Genomic DNA, 11,497 nt, shown 5'->3' with positions numbered 1-11,497 from the left:
CAATCAAAATGTCACGCGACATTTCGTGACGTCTTACACAGTACGTATTCCCAAACCTCACAGCACTAGTTATACGAAAGGAGAAGCCTGGTTAATAATAACCCAGAAGTGTCAATCTCTAACCTCTGATTCTGGTCCATCGTCGGTAGCTGTATTATCGAAATTTAGAATGCGGGTCCCTCCATCTGGCCATTCAGATGGGCCTGATTACCACAACGCCTCTGATTGGTCTGTAACCATGTAACCTCACGCGAGATTGCTCGTGCTTAATAAAAAATCATCATACAAGGAACAACAAGGAACACAATGGGGACCTTAAGCAAGGACGACTTCGACGGCTACGAGAACGTTGTCTAAAAATATTATTTCCCGTTATTGTAATATTTTTTGCGGTTACTCCGAGTTGCTCAGAATCGAAAGTGAGTGTCAATACTCCAGAAATCAAATTGGCGAGAAAGGTGTGGATATTTATAGAGAAAATTTATCATTAGGTTCTCACGTCTTCCACATATCCTCAAATCTGGTAAGTTCATGTCGTTGTGAGGACGAGAACGGCATAGTAGTGTACGCAAATGTAAAACGCAATTGCAGGGCGTGCAGAGTTTCTGGTTTTGTTCATTAGACCTATTGTTTTGAGGCGTTCTCAAAGCCGCCGTCGTCGTTTTCCCCGCAGAAACCAAGCAGTAGCTGTCGTAAAAATAGATATTACCGAAAACTGATGGGACGCAATTCATCTCAGATCCAGATTTCTTGGTTATAGACTTCTGCCTGGGTTCACAAAGAACTCAACGTTCCAGTGTTTGCCGCAGATCTGGAATGTTTAGGGTTTAGCGCCGCTTAACCTATCGGTGATTATATCGAATACTGCCTTAAATAAATTTCAAACTGGGGATTTCTAAGTGGTTACTTCGTTAATCTTGACGGGTGACAGCGATATGACTTCCACTAAAGGGCTAAGGACAGTTTGTGTCATCTATGAGCCTTTGAAAAGAATCGTAAAATTACTCTTGTTAAACTTTCTTAACCAAGAGCGCCTAGTCAAATTTAAACCCTTTGAATTATCGCCTTAACTGCAGAATACCACGCCGTTCAAAATTACCTTGTATTTCTGTCTCACCTTGCTGAAGATGATCCTGAAATTCAAAATGTCAACAGCATTGATGCATATGATGTTTTAGCAATCACAGACTAAGGTGCAGTTTTTTCACATCACAGAATACAGTCATAGAAATTGAAAGAGACAATGAAAGGGACAATGACAGCGGCATTAATACAGTTTCCCAACCTTACTACATGGAGTTAAGAGAAGTAACAGATTCACAGAGAAGGATGCATGAAACATCACTTTACTCAGAAATACATGAATATGCTACGCTCCATCCTGACACTCGATCCTGGAAAGTTTCAAGACAAAGGGTAGTTATTGACAAAATGATTGGCCAGGGATCATTTGGACAAGTTGCACAAGGAAGAGCTTCACGACTACCATGGGTGGAAGGAACAATAACCGTGGCTATAAAGATGCTTAAAGGTGCCATTATATATAGCCTCTCCATACTTAATTCGCCAGAAAGCTGAGTTTTAGTACTTTTGATAGACCTAAACAAACTTGTAGTAAGAACAATAAAATTGGCCAACTGAAAAGGTGACTTCCTCAACAACCAAGGGCATCCCTCAAACAGACGTGAGCTGGGTGGAAGGGATGTCTTTCCATATTAGGGTGATAATTTGGAGAAGTGTTTCTTTATCAAGGAGCACAAAAATGATGAATAAGGCCTGACGTTTTCAAGAAAAATCAGGCAACTAGTAATGTCCTGTTGCACCTACTAAAATGTATCATTTGCCTTCTTTAAAACGTGCAGAAAACGCTCAAGAGATGGAAAAGAAAGACTTACTGTCAGAACTTGAAGTGATGAAAACGCTGAAACCTCATCCACATGTTATCAAGTTACTGGGATGCGTCACTATATCTGGTAACAGCGATTTATACTCTTCTTCTTCTTCTTCTTCTTCTTCTTCTTCTTCTTCTTCAGATACACAGATATGTCCAGAAATGTAACGCAATTAGATGCAAGACCATTTTGATAAGCGTCACGAAGTATCATGAAATATCGTGCATTTTATCTTGGTTTAAATCCTTGATAGACAATTATGAACAATCATTCCATAGACACTGAGGCACTTTGAGGGTAGCTTTTCGATTTTGTTAATTCTAAATCCCTTCGTTTGGTTTTACCTTAAAGATCCCATACTTGTTATCATGGAATATGTCCCGTTTGGTGATCTCCTGGGCTACCTGAGAAAGAGCCGCGGATTAAATGACACTTACTTCAAGAACCCGGATGTTAAACCGGAAACAAAGCTGAGTTCATTGCAGTTAATGAAGATCTCTTGGCAAATAGCGGATGGTATGAGTTACTTGTCTTCAAGAAATGTAAGTAATGAAAGTGAGATATATGACAGCCTTACATTTTGAACTACAGACAGTGAAGATTTTGAGCGAGAATGACATTCGGAATTGAGAAAGTAACTTAAGCAGTTGCAAAGAAATCCTGAGGAAAATCAGATTTGAACGGGACTCAAACCACGACCTCATGACCATCAGATTGTGCAGGGCAGCTCTACCATTTTAAAGTGCTTATGACGTAAAGAATATATCAAACTGATGACTAATGGTGTTTTCTATTTTGGAATACCTTCTTTCCTTCCAGAGATATTCAAGTCGCTAAGATTGCAAATGACTGTAGTAAATCACAAAATTGAAAATTACTTCCGAGAGTATTGGATGTGTGTTGTTCAAACTCAACAGAAGTAATGTACATCTACTAAGGCACAAAAGGATACCCTACATGCTGTTGCCATGGCAACTATTTCTGCTGCTGGATTTATTTAACGCTGGATTGATTTTGCCGTTTATTGTTGTAATAAAATGTGTTCACTCTCGGTAAGCTTATACAGAGATGTAAAGCATTTTGGGCAGCATATGCGTTTCGAGTCTGACCATCTCCCTGTACTTACCTGTTCAAAATCCAAGATATTTGGTTCATTGTAGAGAGGGACTAGGAATGAGAGTGTTGCCATGGCAACATCTTAATGGGTCTCACTTTGTGCTCTATCTGATGCACATTATTTCTCCCAAGTTTGGATATTATTACTCCAATATGTTCAGAGATATTCTCTATTTTGGGATTTATTACCGTCGTTTGCTATGTTTGTGACGTCATCATTTCTTAAACAAAAACTTGAATACCTCTAGAACGAAAGAAAGAATTCAAAAATAGAAAACACTATTCTTCATCATTTTGAAAGCTCTTTAACATAAGCAAAAGATAGTTTTTACATCATAGGCACTGTAGCTATGAAGACATTTGGGAACTAACTGGTCATTTACGAGCCCTTGTTTTATCCTGTGAGCATGAGGTAAATGAATGGCAGTAACATGGATAAAAATTAATATATTATGAATTTTGGACTGTGAAGACTCCGTCGATCTTGTTCCCAGAGCCAACGTATCTTTTGGTCAGCGCCAAGACACGCTGACCAAAGGACACTTGGGCTCTGGGAACGAGATTGAGACCCCGTGCGATAATGATCACCGCAGTTGAGAGAGCTTGACATGTGCAGTTGCAAAGGAAGTCTGACTGATGGCCATGCTATTGAGCACGGCTTGAGAGCTTGACAGTTCATAGCTGTGTAGCGCATTGCATCTTTTTGCTTTCATTCGACAGCTTTCAAGCATAATCTGGTAAAGGAGCCGTATATTACTTAGTTTGATGCTATTTGAATTACCCGATATTTAATTAGACTTACAAGTCCACTACAACAAATTATAACTTACAAAATACAATACATTACACTTACGTCGCTATACTTTTGACTTACCGGTACATCTATATTTACCTTTACATTTTTAACCAAAGGGAAAAAAAGAATAGTAAAATAAAATAAAACTAAGGCTGTTGTGTTGGCTACTTAAATTTCAATTTTTTTAAGGGAACCAGGACCAAGTCAACAAATTGATGACAAGAAAAGATTCAAAGGCCCCCATTTGTTCTGAATACTAGTGCTGATCTTGTTTTCTATCTCGATCGCTTCAACCGATACTAACTAAACACAGTAAGTCCCATTGGCACTTGAAGAGCCCTGCAGAATCTTACGTCGATTTCCCGACTCTGTTTACTGGAGACGAGTTCAATTTATGTCATTAAAAAGGACTTTTTTGGTGATTGTCCCTTTGCAGACGATTAAAATTTGATACAAATTGAGGTTTAACCGAATACTTTCCTTGTCATAGTTTAAATAACCATTAAATTATTGCGTTGCGACGAAGGGGGACGCATTCTAATCGTGTCGTTTCACAAATATCCGGAATACGTTTCGCGGATATCGATTGTGATGCCATCTGATTTCAGGGTTTGGACACTATCTTGGACTGGCCGGCCGACAATTAATTTAATCGAAGTATATCAGTAGCAAATATAGCTAAAGCTACTTATCAGAACATCAGAAAGCTGTGTAGTGGTGTGTTTTGTAGGAAACAGACACTACAATTCGCCCCCGCATGGAAATTCGTGTCGGCAACGATGCCGAGTTGTTATTTGCTAACTCGGCTGCTTTTCACAGGAGATTCAAGTTCTTTCTGCGCACAGCCAGAAAGCAGCCCACAAGTCCACTTTCCCTGAATATTTCTGGGCAATCAGTACAATAAAAATTAATATTTTACTAGACATTGAACGCACTTAACTAATCCGTGATTACTACTCGGTAAATTTCTTTATAGATCATTCACCGAGACCTTGCTGCTCGAAATGTTTTGGTCGGAGAAGGAGAAACATGCAAAGTGACAGACTTTGGAATGGCCAGGGACGTTCATGTGGAAAGTATTTATGAAAAGAAGTCAAAGGTACGAATCCATAGCCCTTCATAAAACCTATTAGAACTGACGTCTTGCAAAAAAAAAAACAAAAAAAGAAAAAAAGATTACTCTTAAATATTAAAAAAGACAAGCTGTAATTAATGTCAAGATAAGGAGCCAAGAAAAAGGAAATGACTACATGCTTTACCAGAAGGACTTTTACCACGGAATTCCCCGTACTAGAGAAAGGATTTCTTTAAAAATTTTCTTTTTGGGATCACCAAAATGAAAACTTAAAAGTTGTTGCTTTGATCTTCCCACGCAACAATCGTTCTGAAAAATTCTTCGGACACCTTCAATAATACACGCATAAGTCAGTGCAGAATTCAATTAAAGTTCTACCTTATATTTTACACTGAATACTCCCCTCATAGCGGTCTGTCAAGTGCCAGTCTAGCACTCCAAGCAATGATGGAACCAACTGCTACTTTGACTTCGTTGTTCTAAAAAAAATCCCAGGATTGTAAGATTAACATATAAAGTGATTAAAAGACTATGAATTCAAAAAGAACTTTATACCAGCTTTCCCTGTAAATTCTCTCAACTTAAATGTCATCGGGTCTGGGTTATTCTGCAGGGGCGAATCCCAGTGAAGTGGACAGCTTTCGAAGCTCTTATGCATGGACGTTATACAACCAAGAGTGACGTGTAAGTAGCAATCGGTGTGGTTTATTTTCACTGACCTTAGGTTGTGTAACCCAATGTTCAGTCACGTGACTTTCTTAACCATTAAAATGCTATGCCTGAATCACGTCAGCGTTTTTCCTGCACTTAGCATCACGGTCCCACAAGAGGTGAGGACTAAGTACATGAACTCCTTTATTAACTGACATCTTTTATAATGCAGCTGGAGTTTTGGAGTGGTACTTTACGAGATCTTCACTATTGGTAGGTCTGGCATGCTTTTCAAAGTATTAGTTTTTTAAACTGTTAAATCGTTTTGGAATGACAATTTTCTTGCACGTGTGAGATACTTTCACTCCTGAAAGGTATATATTGTTTCTCCTTTAAGGTGGATCACCCTATCCGAGGATAAACGGGAGAAAGGTTATGGAGTTACTCAATGAGGGCTACCGGATGCCAAAACCAAATCATGTAGCGGAGGCCCTGTAAGATTTCTCGGTGTATTTTGCTATTTGTTGTTCAGAACCAAGTGGAGCGCCTTATCCTCCATTTCACAGTAATGGCAATTATGATCCAGACAATAATTGCAGTGATGGCCACCATCGTGAAAATGATGATCTTAACAAGGCTATGACAATGTTGTTGACGAGTTTGAATTGGGAGCTTAAGCAAGAACGACGATGTGTGGGTGGGGTTTCTCTACCCCCCTCCCCGTAAAGCTACAACTTGCCGTATTCTAATTACGTCTCTACTATTCCAAGTAGTTGCGCATGGAGAGTGTGTTCAAATTGTTTTTGAACATAAGTGATGTGAACGTTGTAAAGGATTTGGGAAAAAAAAATTGAAAATTTGTTGTGAAGTGCTCATGTCCTCCACACTGATAACCTTAAATTTGCTCATTTCACGACGTCACCTCAAAATATAACTTTGCTCTATCATAAGTCTTAAGCGATTACGTCCTACAATGTGGGTAAAAAATGATATGAGCGGTTTTTCAAAGTGAAAATAGAGAATGAAAGATTTCCTTTTGCATGCTCACGTTGTCGTCAAATCCTCCACTTTGGTGATTTCACATCGTCGTTATGCAGAGTACCGCAAAGATATATGCTAAAGTCCGTGCTGCACGTGCCACACGGTTATTTATGGTCTTTTAACCAATGACATCTCTCTTTTGTGGCGTTGTTGTCGCCGTCGCTGTCGTCGTTTCTTAAGCTCCTTATTGCCATGACGATAAGGCAAAGAAATGTACCAAAATGTAAACTGCACGTGCAGGGTGTGTTGATCTATTATTTGTGCCGATAAAACATGCCGCTGGAGCTTTTTTAATTATTTGCTGACATAAGTTTGCATTTTGCATCACTTTTATATGTTCTTTGTCTCAGGGACTGATTGCTATTCTGCTATAAATAATTCTACCTTTTCCGTGTAAATGTAGCCCTCTTTATATCTTGCGGTAATAACCGAGTGATAAACACTCGGGTTATTATAACGGCTATTACTATTTGTACAGGTACCAACTCATGCTTAACTGCTGGCAACAGGAACCCCACGATCGCCCAACGTTTGAACAGCTTCAACGCGAGCTTAAACTGATGGAAAACCAACATAAGGTAATTTTGGTAATTTCTGAAGACAACATTCAGAATGATAAAAACGTGGCAATGAATAATTCGTAATGGAACAACTAACAAAAACACAATATATATAAATGAACTTAGTGCTTTTATCTGTCTTAATCTGTTTCAGTGTTTTGCTTTTTATGAGGATGTTTACTCTTTTGTTTATCCTCTGTTACAGAACGTTATCTTACACTTGCGTTTCACATTTAGTTTAATTGCACATTTCAAAATCTGCATTCAACACATAGTTCAAAACAGCTAGTTGACGAGGAGTTGAAATCCGCATTGATTCGAATCAAAATCGGAAAAGAGGTGCGTTACAAATTTCTTGCCGTAGTATTAAAAAAAATTAAAAAAAAACATTTTATACTTTTCTATAGCTCTTAGTCTACTGGGAGGAATACACGAAAATAGCTGGATATGGTGTGTTTCCAATCACACAATATAACCGGGTAATCATAATAAAAACGCATCCTGCAGTTTTCGGAAAACATGTTTTCGTATGGATCATCCATGAATCAGGAGGTCCCGAGTCGCAACCTTCTTGAAGTACTTTATTTGAAACGTCTTTTCCGAGAAAATAATCTCTTGAATTCCACTTGACCTTGGGTAGCAATCGATAAATGAGGAAGTATATGGAGAACGAAGAAAAAAAAAAAAAACAATGAAAATTGCAATAGGAAAATTGAATCTTTTGCCACGCTTAGGTGAATTATATTGTGGCCCAGAAATAATAATAACGATGTTTATGATGTTGATGGTGATGATGATGGTGACAAGAGCCGAATCATATACTCTGTCCCCTTACGAGAAAGTAATTAGTGTCCCATATTTTACGGAATGGCCATTCATTCTATTTGACCAATGTCGTATAGACTTTTTTCTTTGGCCGTCTCAGCTTTATGAAGAACAAAACGCAGGCAGCAGTAAAAAGCATGAGAAACAAGCGTATTGCTTGCACTTATTTACTGGACGCCGTATGCTTTAATGTAATCGTTTATATTTATACAAGCGAGATAAGTAACTTAGTAATTATGACAAATAAACAATAGGTGTAACAACTAATGATAAAATCAAAAAAAGCAATTTCATAGATATAGAATGAGATTCATCATGAATGAGAGATCTGCATGGTCCTTTAAAATGGCGAACTGTATCTATTATTAACAAAACAGGCTGATTGAGGAAAATTTTAGGGCTGTCCAATTAGATCCGAATTATCTTGTGTAGACGCCAAAAAGTGTGGTTCCTTTACCAATAAAACGAAAAGACGTAAGGGACACTCTGCGCCCCCATTCCCCCCCCCCCCCCCCCAATTACATTGTCGTTGTAGTGTATCCATGCAAAGAAAGGAAAGGAAAGGAAAAGGGTAAGAACTTTATTGAAGTGTCTAGTCTTTTAGCGCTGGGGCCGGTTCCTGAAAGGTGTAATAACCCTATTCCAGGAATAAATGTGCCTGGAATGAGGTACATTTATCCCATGCAGGAATAGAGTTAGTACACCTTTCAGAAACCCGGCCCAGGATCACTAATTCAGGACACTGTAAACTGAAATCAACAAGTTAACTCAAATCAAATCAAATCAAATCTTTTTTCGTCTTTTCACAGAGGCTCATCAATATGAAAGACTACGACAAGAAACTCTACGAAAATGTGGAAGACTTGATGTTTTAGAAAGTCTTTGTGGGTTGATTCTCTACTCGTCCTGAATATGATAATAGTGTTTTAGTTTTTTTATTTAGGAAAATAACCATGTTGTTTTTCGGCTTAAGGCTTTCATCGGAGAGTGGAACTATTTGCCAACTAGTTGTTTTTGCTCTGACATTACTGCAGAAACGAGCACTCCTTTTTTATAGGACAGTATTGCTCGATCTATTTAACTCATTTTCTCATTTTTAAATAATTATAGCCAAAAGCGATTTCATTCTTGCTTTTTATGACTACTTGCTTTGTAGTGCAATGTTGATAATGCAATCAAGTTGTTAGTTTTTAGATATCGCTTCTTAGTACAATTACATAGGTGATAAATGAAAATTCTCTGCGCTGATTGGATGCCGTTGGAGTGAGTATTACGCGATAATCGCATAAGCGTTTTTTTAAAATGGCCGCAAGCCGTTTTGTCGAATTGAAAGACAAAGAAATTAATTGTTTAGAAGAAAATGCATATTCTTCAAATAATCACCAACTTAATTATACTAAAACAATTATTCAGCTCAGGCTCGGTGAATATCGGTAAATAAAAACTTCGACTCTGTCTCGGTTTTTATTCACCAATATTCACCTCGCCTTCGGTGAATAAGCCCGGGCTTCCGATTGCTGTGATTGGCCCAAAACATCTTGGGCCAGCTTCTCAACCAATTAGAATGGAAACAAAGCTCCTGAGCATGATCTTCCTGCGCTTTGCCATGATTGCTGAAGGCGTCGGCTTCTCGTCGTGATTGTCTCATTCCTTTGTGATCAGTAACAAAAATAAACGAGTCTGTAAAATCTAAAAATATGTAAAGACTTTCACGTTTTTTTTTCTTCAACATGACGCAATAGGTCTTAGGCACCTCGGAGAGAGATCTAACTTTCGTTCTTGGTTACTCACCCATTTTGACTTTTCCCCGCCCACCTATCTACCCCTGGGTCTCTGCGGATGCACAATAGGCTGCCATGCTACAGTAATTGTTTCTTACTGCAATTCTGCATAAGGAAACCTCATAATGGGGTTTGTTTTACCTTATCTAGCTTTTTATGGTGTTGCCGGTGACCCCCAGTTATTATTTCTAGAAGGTGATTACAGGTTTAGATCAAACTCTCTGCAAATTTAAAAAAAAAAAATATCTGAACCGGATTCATAGCCACCTTCACAGCTGGAAATTTTTTAGGTGTCTCTGAATCTGCTCCAAAAATAGAAATTGGCGGTCACCGAGTTCGTTGTTAAGATATTAGTGTTTAAAGACATAATGTAGGGTGCTTTCAGATGGCCCTTTTGTTGTCATGGTGACGTATTAAATCTTTGAAAGAAATTATTTTTGTTTTATTTGGTGCCATAACATTGCCATTTTGCTAAACAGTGTTGCAGAGTTCATCCTTCTAGAGAGACATCACCTCCAACTGAATTGTTGAAACTGGTGCACATGTGATCCGTTTTAAGATCGCAAAGAGTGTTTTATTTAGATGCTGACAAACACGAGAGTTGAAGGAGAGGTGACATGCATGACAAAATAATGTGTCATTTCATTCACCAGGCTTAAAGCTTAACATTTGACATGATCGATATGTCAATATGTCACCAGTTCGTATTCCAGTCTTGGCACTGAGTAAACAGGACCTTTTTAATACGAGCTCATTTACACGTGTCGTTGCTTGGTCAAAGGGCATCCAAATTAGATACCAGCAGTTTTGTTTGGAGAACCTGGATATTTTTTTTCTACGAGTTTGCCCTTGTCCCGTGTCACAACCGAAGCATTCATCATTTCACAGTTGATTTCTACTTGGAATTCTACATGAGTTCTAATGGTACTAGTTTCGACTTGAAAATTCTTGTTTCTCACTTACTGACAGTTATACTAAGATTGCCCGAGAGCATCGAATGCTCTGATTCTCTGAAACCTTTCAGGAAACAACACATGAAAAGCGAGGAGGAGTAAAATTGTGTTGGCGGTACAATTTCGCGGGTTTAAACCATTTTCATATTCTTTAACCAATCTAGACGAATACCTTTGTTGAAGGAGAATTTGAGAATGTCGTAGAGCCGAAGGAGATGCATTGGCTTTGCTTAGACTTTTTATTCACAAACCAGATGTTTTGGATTAAATAGAAAGTGGCGCACACAAACTGTTTTGTCAGAGTTAATCAAATGGACAAAGCTCTACGGAGAAACAGAGGTAGACTTTGGATGAAGAGTGTATCAACCAAGTCCAAGATAAATATCTGTCACAGTTAGAAAAGGAAGGGCTTTTCGTGATTTATTAGTTGGATAAGAAACGATTTGGAAATACATGAGACAAGAAATATAAGTGATAAAAACCGACGTTTCGGTGCATCTTGCGCCATTATCAAGGTTACATAAGGATAAAATGCGGTTTGTGAAAAGGCTAAGTTGAAGCGAATTTGCATAAAAGAGTGCCAAGCTATTTACATTTAGTGTCACACAACTAGTGGACTAATGAAAATCATGCTTTTTGATTGGCTAAGCTACTAGAGGACTATTAGTAATAGTCCTCGAGTAGCAAAAAGCGTGAAGCTTTCTTTCGTTTTATTCCCAATAAATATTTCTTCAACTTGCATTTGCTAACTTTATTATTGCCTTTTCTGTCCGACTAGTTGGGTGATACTAAAACAATTAGACCCTT

General features: G+C 38.3%; 1 protein-coding gene across 1 annotated transcript in view; it reads left to right on the top strand.

Annotated features, from left to right (window-relative positions):
* Positions 1–9,652, top strand: part of LOC138030085 (neurogenic locus Notch protein-like) — a 126,662-nt gene extending 117,010 nt beyond the window's left edge. Inside the window, exons 28-36 of the mRNA XM_068877940.1 lie at positions 1,216–1,531; positions 1,863–1,973; positions 2,244–2,434; positions 4,781–4,903; positions 5,493–5,563; positions 5,763–5,803; positions 5,928–6,024; positions 7,050–7,149; positions 8,766–9,652. The gene's annotated coding sequence lies outside the window, so the exon portion shown is untranslated. The remainder of the gene's footprint in view (positions 1–1,215; positions 1,532–1,862; positions 1,974–2,243; positions 2,435–4,780; positions 4,904–5,492; positions 5,564–5,762; positions 5,804–5,927; positions 6,025–7,049; positions 7,150–8,765) is intronic.
* Positions 9,653–11,497: the final 1,845 nt, after the last annotated feature.

Source organism: Montipora capricornis, chromosome 13, assembly GCF_036669925.1.
Source record: "Montipora capricornis isolate CH-2021 chromosome 13, ASM3666992v2, whole genome shotgun sequence".
Classification (NCBI taxonomy): domain Eukaryota; kingdom Metazoa; phylum Cnidaria; class Anthozoa; order Scleractinia; family Acroporidae; genus Montipora; species Montipora capricornis.
This window is presented reverse-complemented; position numbering and strand designations above follow the sequence as displayed.